The sequence below is a fragment of the Rutidosis leptorrhynchoides genome, chromosome 4 (genome assembly GCF_046630445.1).
Source record: "Rutidosis leptorrhynchoides isolate AG116_Rl617_1_P2 chromosome 4, CSIRO_AGI_Rlap_v1, whole genome shotgun sequence".
Lineage (NCBI taxonomy): Eukaryota > Viridiplantae > Streptophyta > Magnoliopsida > Asterales > Asteraceae > Rutidosis > Rutidosis leptorrhynchoides.
The window spans coordinates 591,232,105-591,249,912 of record NC_092336.1 but is presented as its reverse complement, the minus strand read 5'-3'; positions in this window follow the sequence as shown (position 1 = coordinate 591,249,912).

The following is a 17,808-nucleotide window of genomic DNA, read 5'->3' as shown; positions in this document are numbered from 1 at the left end:
ACCTCTTCCTTGGCCGCATCCTTTGATTGTTGCCCACAGAGAGCCCAGAGACGCCGATACTAGTTATCAGCGTCCACACCTCCTCCTCCTCAGCATCACTACACACATCATACAGTTATCCCTTCTCCACCGCGAGAGCAGAGCACAGGGCTTGATGGGTTGGTCACTAGCATTTTTGGGACACCCATCATCAGTACGCACAGAGACACATCTGCTGGTGCTCACATTTCAGTATGGGATCAGGATGTTAGCCAGGGTATGACTGAGGGTGTAACCCAGGGTTTTGAAGATCTGGATATGACAAATGGATGGGGAAGAGATTTGCAGGAAGGAGCGAGTCGGCATACGGGGCCGACGATTTGACACCAGCACCTCATCTCTTACTGGTTTGTATCGTGGTATCCTTTCGCACCAACACTTCAGAGTGGGCACGGAGATTAGCCACCGACGAGGAGATGCAAGATGAGGGTCATTCAGACTTAAGGACACCACGACAGCCCCAGACCAGCGTATCATACTCTATCCCTCCTCACATTCCAGATCAGCAGTGACTTTACTCTCTACCACTTTTTATGATTATCTGTGATACATTATTCATAACATTATTACATTTTCATTTCTGTACGCCAATTTTGGGCATAACTATCTTTCCTTTTTAGTTTGTATGATATTTTTAGTTGAATAAATATGCGTGAATAAACATCACAAACAAACGACGATCAAGACCACACAACAAGATGAAAAAATGACTTGGAGCAAGAACGCATTGAATGAGAATGGCGCCACTACAAGATTAGAAGAAACTATGAAAGGCAAACCATCCATACACACCTTGCAACCATAGGGGAGTACTACGTCTTCATCGCTTTTTCAATAGAATATACGCAATATACTAGACCACTTTAAACACTAAAGTGTTGGATTAGCAACCCCACTAACATAACTTAAAATAACAAAATACTTTTTCAAATCTAAAGTGTGGGACACTTTGTATCCCTAACATTGAGGACAATGTTATTTTAAAGTGTGGGATAGAAATATATTGCACATAAAGACACTGTAACATCCTGTGACTGGACCGAGTTGAAATAGACTATTTTTCCCTTAAGTGTTATTAAAAGTGAATTTAATAGTTGTATGTTTTTTTGATAATTTAATGATTTGGTTGAGACCAGTTTGTGACAAGGGTCACAGAACAGGTTCGTTTGTTTAATTTGGACTCCGTTAGGACAGTCAAATTAAGTACAAAAGATATCAGATAACTGGTAAATACCCGTGTGTGATGGGGTATTGTGTTTAACACAAATATATAAGCATGGCATCAGCCATTTCTTGAAGCTTCTTGAGATTTCATTTCACACACACACACACACACACACACACACACTAATACCTAATTTACTCTCATGCTTGAAAATCCTAATCTCTTAGATCTCGATTTTGTGTCTAAATTGTGTTGTGTAATCAGTTGCTACTGATTTCATGGTAATAACAAGGTAAGAATCATTCGTTTTCATGATGTAATCTGAGATTAAATGAGTTTTTAGTTAGGTTTTGGTACAAAAGACTTTATGGTCAAAATCAAGTGATTTGGGTGTTATTTTGATGAAATTGGTTGGGGTTTAAGTTTCTATAAGTGTTATAAGTGTTTTCTAAACAGATTTTGGTGTCAAAATGTTTATAAATCTCGATTTGGGTGATTTTGGCTCGAAACCCGTCAGTTTCTGCTGCTGCTGCTCGATGAATACAACCGTACGATTGTAGCTTGCAACCGCACGGGTAGACTATGCAACCGTACATGTGCATGTGCAATCGTACGGATGCAGGGGTGTTGGTGCAACCGGGCAGTGGGTGTGTAACCGTACGGGTGCACGATGCAACCGTACGGATGGACTTACAACCGTACGAATGCATGTGCAACCGTACGGATGCAGATCGGTGTTGCATTTTTGTGTAATTTGATTGTTTTCTAGTCGTTATGCTGCCCGCATGACTTATGATAATCACGATGTAAATTCTGAAAATGCATAATATGAATACTTTTAGTGGCACTTTTGATACTGATTTGATGTATTGTGTTGTATCGTGCTAGCGGACATAAACTAACTTGATTTTCCTTATGTTCAGTTGATAAGGATAAAGAAGAAGCTCAGTGATAGATTATCTGAGCTAGTTGCTGGTATTCGGTGAGTGGGATTATCTCCTGGTGTAGTATAGAGTAGCAAGTTATGCTACTATGTTTATATTGTTGTTAGTTGCTATGTCTAGTAGTTATGTTGTACAGTTGATCACAGTTAGGGTTGCCATGCTTTCAGCAGCAGCAGCAGCAGTAGTAGTAGTAGTAGTAGTAGTAGTAGTAGTAGTAGTAGTAGTAGTAGTAGTAGTAGTAGTAGTAGTAGTAGTAGTAGTAGTAGTAGTAGTAGTAGTAGTAGTAGTAGTAGTAGTAGTAGTAGTAGTAGTAGTAGTAGACTGGTTGCATGTGCACAAGTAGTTATTATTGTTGTTGTAGTTGGAACCTTGATCTGTTAGGTTCATGTCAGAGAGGTCAACCTAGTTGTGGTTGGGTCTAGTTGGCTACTGTTTGTTAAGTATAGTGCTGAACGACGCATCACCTGCGTGTGGATGATTATATTGGGGATTCAGTAGTAAAGACTATCGGTAGACGCTAGACTGATCAGCTAGTGGTCGTGTGCCCGTACAAGCCGCCGATCCTCTAGTTGGAGCATAGTTGCCAGTTGTTGTACGTTGCTTGTTATTGTATGTTGTTGCTGTAGGAGTACAAGTTGGTACTGTATGCTAAACCCTGTGATAGTTCCATTTACTTAGCCTCGTGCTAACCCCTCACCTCCTCGCTTGCAGGTTTTTGGATTTTAGTGCTAGTAGGGACGGAAGTTGGGCTGAAGATATGTTTGACAAGACGAACTCTGATGTCTTAACTTTTATAAATATGTAACTAGTCGTTTAATGTAACACCGGTGGTTTGTAATGAAGTAATTAACTAAGGGTATTTATGTAAATTAAGTCTTCCGCTGTGATTTAAAAAAAACAGGGTGTCACAACTTGGCATCAGAACATAGGTTTGGCCGCATGTACATTGTGTTGAATGTCATGTTCCCAAACCTTGTGTTGTGTCAAACATATATGAGGGGACGGGTTAAGTGAATGTAAGGATTACATGCGTTAGTTGATAGATACTAACATGTTTTCCACTAAGAGTTTGTGTGAGTTGTTGTGGTAGTGCAGATTTGGCAGATAATATAGGAAACACAACTGGTCCGTCAGCCCCCGGAACATTCAGAGCCCCAGATGAAGACGGTTATGTGTCAGAAGATAATCCGCATGAACAAATTCTAGATTTGGAAAGTCGGTTAAAGGAAGCAAATGATCGAATAAGAGAATTAGAACAAAGTCAGGTAATAGTGAATGCAAGTGGTAGTGTACCGAATCAGATGTTTAGTGGGTATCCGGTGCAGCCAAATATGTATCAGCAAACTGGAAGTGCTTTCCAACAACAACAATGGTTACCACCTAAGTATCAGTTTCCTCAACAGTATTAGATGCCACCTCAGTTTAATCAACAGTTCCTAAATCAGATGTGGGGTCCTTATCAGATGCCGACGTTTCAACAACTGAAGAAATGTACCTTCAAACAGTTTCTGAATTGTAATACACCAGAGTATTCAGGAAGTTTTAACCCAACGGTAACCCTTAACTGGTTAAGAGAGATAGAAAAGGTTTTTGAGGCCTGTCAGTGCGAACCAGAATTACAGGTTATTTATGTTAGTCGTATGCTAAAAATAGGGCAATGGTTTGGTGAGATACAGTTATTTCCAGTATAACGAAAGAGCAAGTGAGTATGATTACTTGGGAACAATTTTATAGTAAATTTTGTGAGCAGTATTATTCGTCCTATGATCTCAATCGAATTAAGACAGAATTTTTGGCAATCAAAATGACATCTCAGATGACGATAGATGAAGTGATTGAGCAGTATATGGACAAATTAAGGTTCGTGCAACAGTGGGTTCTAGATGAACAGTCCAGAATTCAGCATTTTGTTAATATAATTTTACCAGAGTATAGAACAATGGTTAATATGGCGACGACGTTATCCCAAGCGTTTGTTATGGCTAAAATGGCAGAGGATGACGTCAGAGCAGCAAAAAATAGAATGGTGGGTTATGAGATGCCACAACAAGATCATGTGATGAGTCATTCAGACTCTAGGTCAAAGAAGTCTGTTAAGTTGAAACAGAAAAGCGGGTCAGAACAGAGTGGGTCAGCATCAAGTCAAAATTCTTGGTGTTATAGTTGTAGATCATCTCATAGTGGTCCTTGTTCAGATTCAACAAAACGATTTTTAAGATGTGGAATTATGGGACATGAGATTCGCATGTGCTCTTTCCCAGAGGATGTATGTTGGAAATGTCATCAAAAGGATGTATGTTGGAAATGTAATCAAGTAGGGCATAGGTCAGCTCAGTGTCCGTATGTAAGAGGATCAGGTTCTGGGGCGGGGCCAGGAGCGCAGTCGGGATCTGTAGGTGGATCTTCTGGTTCTCTAGTTAGGCAGAAAAGAAAGAATCTACCTACGACAACAGCAAAAGCTTATCAGATGGTTGCAGATGCAAATATTGAATATGATGTGAATACAGGTATGCTTCAAAATCCTCGTACTGTTTAGTTATATATATATATATATATGATTGTGTATATATATGTGTGTGTAGATTGGTAGATCTTGATTGTATCGTAAGATTTAGTTTGTTGGGTTATGTGTTGTATGTTTGGTCGCGACCTTGTATGCTTTGTGGGGTAAGGGTGACCCTTAGGTTAACTTTTTGGGATTGTAAACCGTGACTTGGATAGAGATGTGTTGAGTATCTTTATGCAGTGAACTTTTGGACGACAGGAAGTTTTTAGATAGTGACAAGAGTATGAGTGATTTGTCTGTAGTGGACTTTATTGACCAGATATTTCCTATGCTTTTTGGATGTGTAGTAATGTTGATAGATTATATTTGAACATTTTATGGACAATGTTTAAATAACTATGATTGGACAGAGGGTGTGATTGATTAATTATAAAATAGCTTAGTTATTGCCGAAGCGTTTGAGGAGACTCGTTAGACTTAAGCTAATGAATGGGACAAGTAGTATTTTTCGGTTCGAGCGACTCAGAATGGAGGTATGATTTAGGATAATATGCTTGTGTCTGGCCAACAGAAGTATATTGTGATAAATCATACGGAATTTCTGGGAAGCAGAAGGAAAATTAGGTGGCCTGTGCTATATTGGATTATGATGTGACTGGACATGAGACGAATAACATGTGAAGTTCTGTTGACTTAAGAGACAATTTCGTGGACATAGGTATAGATTTTAGCATGATGACTAATTCTATTGCCTAAGCTTAAAAGAATTGTGAAAAGTGGACGTGGTTGAAAGTTAAATTTGAGGATAGACCGTGAAAGTTGTAACGACCTGGATTTTTCCAATCGTTTTATACTTATGAGATTAATATTTACATAAAATAAACCTTACCAACATGATAAGCAATCCAAACTGTTGAGACTTATGTTTTTGAAAAGAGTTTCACACAACGTTTGACCGTCCAATTTGACCGATGATATCACGAACTATATAACACACGATAATTATACGATTATGTATATGTACATATCTATACATATTTAACATGATTTAAGGATGGTTTAACATTTCATTGTGAACTAACAATAATGAGTTATAAGTATACTTTGAGATCACTAACTTAAGTTTTCAAAACGATAACTATATGTAACGTTCTTTGACATATATACTTACAATCTATAATGTGTTGGTGATCTATGATTTAAGTGTAATGTGTAGTGACCCGAACTTTCCATGTTTATATATATTAATTGAAATTGATATTTACATGATTAAATGTTTCCAACATGTTAAGCAATCAAACTTGTTAAGACTTGATTAATTGAAATATGTTTCATATAGACAATTGACCACCCAAGTTGACCGGCGATTCACGAACGTTAAAACTTGTAAAAACGACATGACGATATATATATGGATATACATATGGTTAACATGAGATTATGATAAGTAATTATCTCCATAAGTATATTAACAATGAGTTATATACATATAAACAAGACTACTAACTTAAGGATTTCGAAACGAGACATATATGTAACGATTATCGTTGTAACGACATTTAAATGTATATATATCATATTAAGATATATTAATATATCATAATATCATGATAATATAATAATTTAACATCTCATTAGATATAATAAACAATGGGTTAACAACATTAATTGAGATCGTTAACTTAAAGGTTTCAAAACAACACTTACATGTAACGACTAACGATGACTTAACGACTCAGTTAAAATGTATATACATGTAGTGTATTTAGATGTATTAAAATACTTTTGGAAGACTTCAAGACATATATCAAAACACTCATACTTAATGAAAATGGTTACAGTTACTTTTCCATTCTTTTGTTTCATCAAGAATTCTAGTCGTATTCTTACCCGTATTATACACAGCTTGAAAACGTACTTACTATGAGTATATACCAATAAGAACTAGTATGGGATTCCACTCTTGATTATGTCATGTATGACTAATCAATTTTAACTTCTACCATGAGCTAGTCAACTAACTAGAACTCCTTTTAACCCCACTCACCACTCACCAATTACCACTCATCATTCACTCCATTTCACTTCCAATTCTCTTTCTAATTCTCTCTCAACACACACACACACACACTATTATGAACATATTTTTCCAGTAGTTAATCATCATCTTCATCAAAAATCACTTCAAGAATCAAGCTATAATCATCATAGGAAGAACACTTCAAGAACACTTCAAAAATCCCTTCAAGTTTACTAATTTACTTCCAAGCTTTCTAATCCATTCCAAGTAATCATCTAAGATCAAGAAACCTTTGTTATATACAGTAGGTTATCTTTCTTATTCAAGGTAATATTCATATTCAAACTTTGATTCAATTTCTATAACTATAAACTATCTTAATTCGAGTAAAAATCTTACTTGAACTTGTTTTTGTGTCATGATCCTACTTCAAGAACTTTCAAGCCATCCAAGATCCTTTGAAGCTAGATCATTTCTTGTCACTTCCAGTAGGTTTACCTACTAAACTTGAGGTAGTAATGATGTTCATAACATCATTCGATTCATATATATAAAACTATCTTATTCGAAGGTTTAAACTCGTAATCACTAGAACATAGTTTAGTTAATTCTAAACTTGTTCACAAACAAAAGTTAATCCTTCTAACTTGACTTTTAAAATTAACTACACACATGTTATATATCTATATGATATGCTAACTTAATGATTTAAAACCTGGAAACACGAAAAACACCGTAAAACCGGATTTACGCCGTCGTAGTAACACCGCGGGCTGTTTTGGGTTAGTTAATTAAAAACTATGATAAACTTTGATTTAAAAGTTGTTATTCTGAGAAAATGATTTTTATTATGAACATGAAACTATATCCAAAAATTATGGTTAAACTCAAAGTGGAAGTATGTTTTCTAAAATGGTTATCTAGACGTCGTTCTTTCGACTGAAATGACTACCTTTACAAAAACGACTTGTAACTTATTTTTCCGACTATAAACCTATACTTTTTCTGTTTAGATTCATAAAATAGAGTTCAATATGAAACCATAGCAATTTGATTCACTCAAAACGGATTTAAAATGAAGAAGTTATGGGTAAAACAAGATTGGATAATTTTTCTCATTTTAGCTACGTGAAAATTGGTAACAAATATATTCCAACCATAACTTAATCAACTTGTATTGTATATTATGTAATCTTGAGATACCATAGACACGTATACAATGTTTCGACCTATCATGTCGACACATCTATATATATTTCGGAACAACCATAGACACTCTATATGTGAATGTTGGAGTTAGCTATACAGGGTTGAGGTTGATTCCAAAATATATATAGTTTGAGTTGTGATCAATACTGAGATACGTATACACTGGGTCGTGGATTGATTCAAGATAATATTTATCGATTTATTTCTGTACATCTAACTGTGGACAACTAGTTGTAGGTTACTAACGAGGACAGCTGACTTAATAAACTTAAAACATCAAAATATATTAAAAGTGTTGTAAATATATTTTAAACATACTTTGATATATATGTATATATTGTTATAGGTTCGTGAATCAACCAGTGGCCAAGTCTTACTTCCCGACGAAGTAAAAATATGTGAAAGTGAGTTATAGTCCCACTTTTAAAATCTAATATTTTTGGGATGAGAATACATGCAGGTTTTATAAATGATTTACAAAATAGACACAAGTACGTGAAACTACATTCTATGGTTGAATTATCGAAATCGAATATGCCCCTTTTTATTAAGTCTGGTAATCTAAGAATTAGGGAACAGACACCCTAATTGACGCGAATCCTAAAGATAGATCTATTGGGCCTAACAAACCCCATCCAAAGTACCGGATGCTTTAGTACTTCGAAATTTATATCATATTCGAAGGGTGTCCCGGAATGATGGGGATATTCTTATATATATGCATCTTGTTAATGTCGGTTACCAGGTGTTCACCATATGAAGCATTTTTATCTCTATGTATGGGATGTGTATTGAAATATGAAATCTTGTGGTCTATTGTTACGATTTGATACATATAGGTTAAACCTATAACTCACCAACATTTTTGTTGACGTTTAAAGCATGTTTATTCTCAGGTGAATACTAAGAGCTTCCGCTGTTGCATACTAAAATAAGGACAAGATTTGGAGTCCATGTTTGTATGATATTGTGTAAAAACTGCATTCAAGAAACTGATTTCGATGTAACATATTTGTATTGTAAACCACTATGTAATGGTCGTGTGTAAACAGGATATTTTAGATTATCATTATTTGATAATCTACGTAAAGCTTTTAAACCTTTATTTATGAAATAAAGGTTATGGTTTGTTTTAAAAATGAATGCAGTCTTTGAAAAACGTTTCATATAGAGGTCAAAACCTCGCAACGAAATCAATTAATATGGAACGTTTTTAATCAATAAGAACGGGACATTTCAGTTGGTATCCGAGCATTGGTCTTAGAGAACCAGAAAATTTACATTAGTGTGTCTTATCGAGTTTGTTAGGATGCATTAGTGAGTCTGGACTTCGACCGTGTTTTCTTTAAAACGATTGCTTAACATTTTTGTTGGAAACTATATATTTTTAACATATGAATATTATGTGATATATTAATCTCTTAACGTGTTTGATATTATGTGATAGATGTCTACCTCTAGAACAAGTCCCATTGACTCACCTAATAATAATGAAGAGTCAAATGTAAATTGGAATGATTCGTGGACTGATTCACAAGTTCCCGAAGAGGAACCGGAAGAAGAGTCGGAACCGGAAGAAGAATCAGAACCGGAAGAAGAATCGGAACCGGAAGAAGAAATAGAACCGGTAGGGGAAATAATAAAACGGTTAAGTAAAAGAGAATCCTCAACCAACTAACCAAGGTTAATTATGGTCAATGGTGTTTCCGCCAAGGAAGCAAAATATTGGGAGGATTACCAATTCTTCGATGAATCGGATTCCGACGAGAATTCCGATGATGTTATAGAAATTACCCCAACTGAATTTAAAAAGGCAAAAGAAAATAATAAGGGAAAGGGCATAAAAATAGAGAAATCTAATTCCAACCCCGATGAACTTTATATGTATCGTCAACCCCCGAAGTCCTTAAGTTGTAACAATGACCCGGGAACCTCTAAACCACCAGGTTTTTCTAAACCAATGTGGACAACGACGGCTCGTATTAGGGGAACATCATATATCCCTAGAAACTTGGCAAAACGAACCAAAACTGAACAAGAAGAAACGAGCGAGTCGGAATAAGATAGTTGTATTCGTGTGGTGTAATATATGTAATATAGTGTGCTTATGCTTTATGATATATGTAAAAATTGCTTGTATTAATAAGTATTTTTTTTATGAATCTAACTCTTGTCTATTTTACAGTATAAAAACACAAAATGGATAGACAACCCAATATTTTAAGAGACCTACCCGGAGACATGATTGATGAAATCTTGTCTAGAGTCGGTCAGAATTCCTCGGCACAACTATTTAAGGCGAGATCAGTTTGTAAGACATTCGAAGAACGTTCCAAGAATGCCTTGGTTTATAAAAGGCTTTCGTTCGAAAGATGGGGGATATCACATTGGGAAATCCATAAGTTACGATGTGTTTACTTTGACGCATATATTGCGGGGAACCCAAATGCTATTTTACGCAACGGGTTAAGAAATTATTTTGACTCAGTATATCTGAATATAGGACTTTGTGATTTAGAAAAAGCGGCTAACATGCAACATAAAGAAGCATGTTATGCTTACGGGTTAGTAATGTTCGCTTCTCACCAAAGTGAGAACAAGAACATCGGGCTACAACTATTAAACAAAACGTTCCCACAAGTGACGGAGTCGGTAATTGGGGTAAGAAATGAGGTTTTTAGGTTATTACGAGACTGTTGGTCATTACGTAACCCTCGTCCCTTTGATGACGTTACAACACGCTGTCTTATCAACGGCCATAACGGTTATGTTCCACAAGACCAAGGATGGGAAGTAGTCCTAGTAAAACCAGAATGCATGACTTGTTTCTGGACGTATGAATTACGTGTCTTTATTTCCTTTGCTGAACGACTTGTGTACTAGCTAGAATTATCTTCACAACTATCTTGTATCAAAGTTATTGTGTGCTATATTTCATGCTTTATGTAAAATAAGCGGTATTGTAAGTTTGTAAAATATTGTATAAAAGTTTGAACGCGAAATATTATTACAATCAGTTTTTCATATAGAATTGTAGTAGTTGAATTGTATATTAGCTACTAAGTATGAACTTAACGGGTAGGTACTACCCGAATTTAAACTTATAAAACGCTAATATGAAGAAAAAGCTTTTATAAATGAGTTCATATTATGCTACGAAATACTATTAACTACTCTTAATATTCTGTATGATTAACTTGTTCCATTTGACTATTTTGAAGGAAATGGCACCGACTACTCGACACACCGTGAATATGAATGAAGAGGAATTCCGTACTTTTCTAGCTTCAAACATAGCCGTAGTACAGGCTGCGCTACATACCAACAATAACCTTGGATCTGGCAGTACAGGAAATCGTGTAGGATGCACCTACAAAGAATTCACTGCCTGCAAACCTTTGGAATTTGATGGAACCGAAGGACCGATCGGATTGAAACGGTGGACCGAGAAGGTCGAATCGGTGTTTGCCATAAGTAAGTGTACTGAAGAGGACAAAGTGAAGTACGCTACGTATACCTTCACAGGTTCTGCGTTAACATGGTGGAATACCTATCTAGAGCAAGTGGGACAAGGGGATGCGTACGCACTACCGTGGTCAGCATTCAAGCACTTGATGAACGAGAAGTACCGTCCCAGAACCGAGGTCAATAAGCTCAAGACAGAACTTAGAGGGTTACGAACCCAAGGATTTGATATTACCACGTACGAAAGACTATTCACAGAATTGTGCCTATTGTGTCCGGGAGCATTCGAAGATGAGGAAGAGAAGATCGACGCATTTGTGAAAGGATTACCGGAAAGAATCCAAGAAGATATAAGTTCACACGAGCCCGCCTCCATACAACAGGCATGTAGAATGGCTCACAAACTAGTGAACCAGATTGAAGAAAGAATTAAAGAACATACTGCTGAAGAGGCCAATGTGAAGCAAGTCAAAAGAAAGTGGGAGGAAAACGGTGATAAGAATCACCAATACAACAACAACAGCAATTACAACAATAATCGCAACAATTATCCCAACAATCGCAACATCAATCGCAACTACAACAAACGGCCCAACAACAACAACAACAACAACAACAACAACAACAACAACAGCAACTACAACAATCATCCCAACAACAATAATAACCGCAACAACAACAATAATCAGAAGCAGCTATGCCAAAGGTGTGAAAAGTATCACTCGGGGTTCTGCACCAAATTTTGCAACAAGTGTAAAAGAAATGGTCATAGCGCGGCGAAGTGTGAGGTCTACAGACCAGGGGTTAATAGAACGAAAGGAACAAAAGGTGTCGGAACGAGTAATGGCGGAGCAAGTAGTGTCGGAGCAAGTTATGCCAATGTAGTTTGTTATAAATGTGGAAAACCGGGCCACATTATTAGAAATTGCCCGAACCAGGAGAACACGAATGGACAAGGCCGCGGAAGAGTTTTCAATATTAATGCGGCAGAGGCACAGGAAGACCCGGAGCTTGTTACGGGTACGTTTCTTATTGACAATAAATCTGCTTACGTTTTATTTGATTCGGGTGCGGATAGAAGCTATATGAGTAGAGATTTTTGTGCTAAATTAAGTTGTCCATTGACGCCTTTGGATACTAAATTTTTACTCGAATTAGCAAATGGTAAATTAATTTCAGCAGATAATATATGTCGGAATCGAGAAATTAAACTGGTTAGCGAAACATTTAAGATTGATTTGATACCAGTAGAGTTAGGGAGTTTTGATGTGATAATCGGTATGGACTGTTTGAAAAAAGTGAAAGCAGAGATCGTTTGTTACAAAAATGCAATTCGCATTATACGAGAAAAAGGAAAACCCTTAATGGTGTACGGAGAAAAGGGCAACACGAAGCTACATATTATTAGTAATTTGAAGGCACAAAAACTAATAAGAAAAGGTTGCTATGCTGTTCTAGCACACGTCGAGAAAGTACAAACTGAAGAAAAGAGCATCAATGATGTTCCCATTGCAAAAGAATTTCCCGATGTATTTCCGAAAGAATTACCGGGATTACCCCCACAGCGATCCGTTGAATTTCAAATAGATCTTGTACCAGAAGCTACACCAATAGCTCGTGCTCCTTACAGACTCGCACCCAGCGAGATGAAAGAACTGCAAAGCCAATTACAAGAACTTTTAGAGCGTGGTTTCATTCGACCAAGCACATCACCGTGGGGAGCTCCTGTTTTGTTTGTCAAGAAGAAAGATGGTGCATTCAGGTTGTGTATCGACTACCGAGAGTTGAACAAACTTACCATCAAGAACTGCTACCCACTACCGAGAATCGACGACTTATTTGATCAACTACAAGGCTCGTCTGTTTATTCAAAGATTGACTTACGTTCCGGGTATCATCAAATGCGGGTGAAAGAAGATGATATTCCAAAGACTGCTTTCAGAACACGTTATGGTCATTACGAGTTTATGGTCATGCCATTTGGTTTAACTAATGCACCAGCTGTGTTCATGGACCTTATGAACCGAGTGTGTGGACCATACCTTGACAAGTTTGTTATTGTTTTCATTGATGACATACTTATTTACTCAAAGAATGACCAAGAACACGGTGAACATTTGAGAAAGGTGTTAGAAGTATTGAGGAAAGAAGAATTGTACGCTAAGTTTTCAAAGTGTGCATTTTGGTTGGAAGAATTTCAATTCCTCGGTCACATAGTGAACAAAGAAGGTATTAAGGTGGATCCGGCAAAGATAGAAACTGTTGAAAAGTGGGAAACCCCGAAAACTCCGAAACACATACGCCAGTTTTTAGGACTAGCTGGTTACTACAGAAGGTTGATCCAAGACTTTTCCAGAATAGCAAAACCCTTGACTGCATTAACGCATAAAGGGAAGAAATTTGAATGGAATGATGAACAAGAGAAAGCATTTCAGTTATTGAAGAAAAAGCTAACTACGGCACCTATATTGTCATTGCCTGAAGGGAATGATGATTTTGTGATTTATTGTGACGCATCAAAGCAAGGTCTCGGTTGTGTATTAATGCAACGAACGAAGGTGATTGCTTATGCGTCTAGACAATTGAAGATTCACGAACAAAATTATACGACGCATGATTTGGAATTAGGATAATATGCTTGTGTCTGGCCAACAGAAGTATATTGTGATAAATCATACGGAATTTCTGGGAAGCTGAAGGAAAATTAGGTGGCCTGTGCTATATTGGATTATGATGTGACTGGACATGAGACGAATAACATGTGAAGTTCTGTTGACTTAAGAGACAATTTCGTGGACATAGGTATAGATTTTAGCATGATGACTAATTCTATTGCCTAAGCTTAAAAGAATTGTGAAAAGTGGACGTGGTTGAAAGTTAAATTTGAGGATAGACCGTGAAAGTTGTAACGACCCGGATTTTTCCAATCGTTTTATACTTATGAGATTAATATTTACATAAAATAAACCTTACCAACATGATAAGCAATCCAAACTATTGAGACTTATGTTTTTGAAAAGAGTTTCACACAACGTTTGACCGTCCAATTTGACCGATGATATCACGAACTATATAACACACGATAATTATACGATTATGTATATGTACATATCTATACATATTTAACATGATTTAAGGATGGTTTAACATTTCATTGTGAACTAAAAATAATGAGTTATAAGTATACTTTGAGATCACTAACTTAAGTTTTCAAAACGATAACTATATGTAACGTTCTTTGACATATATACTTACAATCTATAATGTATTGGTGATCTATGATTTAAGTGTAATATGTAGTGACCCGAACTTTTCCATGTTTATATATATTAATTGAGATTGATATTTACATGATTAAATGTTTCCAACATGTTAAGCAATCAAACTTGTTAAGACTTGATTAATTGAAATATGTTTCATATAGACAATTGACCACCCAAGTTGACCGGCGATTCACGAACGTTAAAACTTGTAAAAATGACATGACGATATATATATGGATATACATATGGTTAACATGAGATTATGATAAGTAAGTATCTCCATAAGTATATTAACAATGAGTTATATACATATAAACAAGACTACTAACTTAAGGATTTCGAAACGAGACATATATGTAACGATTATCGTTGTAACGACATTTAAATGTATATATATCATATTAAGATATATTAATATATCATAATATCATGATAATATAATAATTTAACATCTCATTAGATATAATAAACAATGGGTTAACAACATTAATTGAGATCGTTAACTTAAAGGTTTCAAAACAACACTTACATGTAACGACTAACGATGACTTAACGACTCAGTTAAAATGTATATACATGTAGTGTATTTAGATGTATTAAAATACTTTTGGAAGACTTCAAGACATATATCAAAACACTCATACTTAACGGAAATGGTTACAGTTACTTTTCCATTCTTTTGTTTCATCAAGAATTCTAGTCGTATTCTTACCCGTATTATACACAGCTTCAAAACGTACTTACTATGAGTATATACCAATAGGAACTAGCATGGGATTCCACTCTTGATTATGTCATGTATGACTAATCAATTTTAACTTCTACCATGAGCTAGTCAACTAACTAGAACTCCTTTTAACCCCACTCACCACTCACCAATTACCACTCATCATTCACTCCATTTCACTTCCAATTCTCTTTCTAATTCTCTCTCAACACACACACACACTATTATGAACATATTTTTCCAGTAGTTAATCATCATCTTCATCAAAAATCACTTCAAGAATCAATCTATAATCATCATAGGAAGAACACTTCAAGAACACTTCAAAAATCCCTTCAAGTTTACTAATTTACTTCCAAGCTTTCTAATCCATTCCAAGTAATCATCTAAGATCAAGAAACCTTTGTTATATACAGTAGGTTATCTTTCTTATTCAAAGTAATATTCATATTCAAACTTTGATTCAATTTCTATAACTATAAACTATCTTAATTCGAGTAAAAATCTTACTTGAACTTGTTTTTGTGTCATGATCCTACTTCAAGAACTTTCAAGCCATCAAAGATCCTTTAAAGCTAGATCATTTCTTGTCACTTCCAGTAGGTTTACCTACTAAACTTGAGGTAGTAATGATGTTCATAACATCATTCGATTCATATATATAAAACTATCTTATTCGAAGGTTTAAACTCGTAATCACTAGAACATAGTTTAGTTAATTCTAAACTTGTTCGCAAACAAAAGTTAATCCTTCTAACTTGACTTTTAAAATTAACTACACACATGTTCTATATCTATATGATATGCTAACTTAATGATTTAAAACCTGGAAAGACGAAAAACACCGTAAAACCGGATTTACGCCGTCGTAGTAACACCGCGGGCTGTTTTGGGTTAGTTAATTAAAAACTATGATAAACTTTGATTTAAAAGTTGTTATTCTGAGAAAATGATTTTTATTATGAACATGAAACTATATCCAAAAATTATGGTTAAACTCAAAGTGGAAGTATGTTTTCTAAAATGGTCATCTAGACGTCGTTCTTTCGACTGAAATGACTACCTTTACAAAAACGACTTGTAACTTATTTTTCCAACTATAAACCTATACTTTTTCTGTTTAGATTCATAAAATAGAGTTCAATATGAAACCATAGCAATTTGATTCACTCAAAACGGATTTAAAATGAAGAAGTTATTAATAAAACAAGATTGGATAATTTTTCTCATTTTAGCTACGTGAAAATTGGTAACAAATCTATTCCAACCATAACTTAATCAACTTGTATTGTATATTATGTAATCTTGAGATACCATAGACACGTATACAATGTTTCGACCTATCATGTCGACACATCTATATATATTTCGGAACAACCATAGACACTCTATATGTGAATGTTGGAGTTAGCTATACAGGGTTGAGGTTGATTCCAAAATATATATAGTTTGAGTTGTGATCAATACTGAGATACGTATACACTGGGTCGTGGATTGATTCAAGATAATATTTATCGATTTATTTCTGTACATCTAACTGTGGACAACTAGTTGTAGGTTACTAACGAGGACAGCTGACTTAATAAACTTAAAACATCAAAATATATTAAAAGTGTTGTAAATATATTTTAAACATACTTTGATATATATGTATATATTGTTATAGGTTCGTGAATCAACCAGTGACCAAGTCTTACTTCCCGACGAAGTAAAAATCTGTGAAAGTGAGTTATAGTCCCACTTTTAAAATCTAATATTTTTGGGATGAGAATACATGCAGGTTTTATAAATGATTTACAAAATAGACACAAGTACGTGAAACTACATTCTATGGTTGAATTATCGAAATCGAATATGCCCCTTTTTATTAAGTCCGGTAATCTAAGAATTAGGGAACAGACACCCTAATTGACGCGAATCCTAAAGATAGATCTATTGGGCCTAAAAAACCCCATCCAAAGTACCGGATGCTTTAGTACTTCGAAATTTATATCATATCCGAAGGGTGTCCCAGAATGATGGGGATATTCTTATATATATGCATCTTGTTAATGTCAGTTACCAGGTGTTCACCATATGAATGATTTTTATCTCTATGTATGGGATGTGTATTGAAATATTAAATCTTGTGGTCTATTGTTACGATTTGATACATATAGGTTAAACCTATAACTCACCAACATTTTTGTTGACGTTTAAAGCATGTTTATTCTCAGGTGAATACTAAGAGCTTCCGCTGTTGCATACTAAAATAAGGACAAGATTTGGAGTTCATGTTTGTATGATATTGTGTAAAAACTACATTCAAGAAACTGATTTCGATGTAACATATTTGTATTGTAAACCACTATGTAATGGTCGTGTGTAAACAGGATATTTTAGATTATCATTATTTGATAATCTACGTAAAGCTTTTAAACCTTTATTTATGAAATAAAGGTTATGGTTTGTTTTAAAAATGAATGCAGTC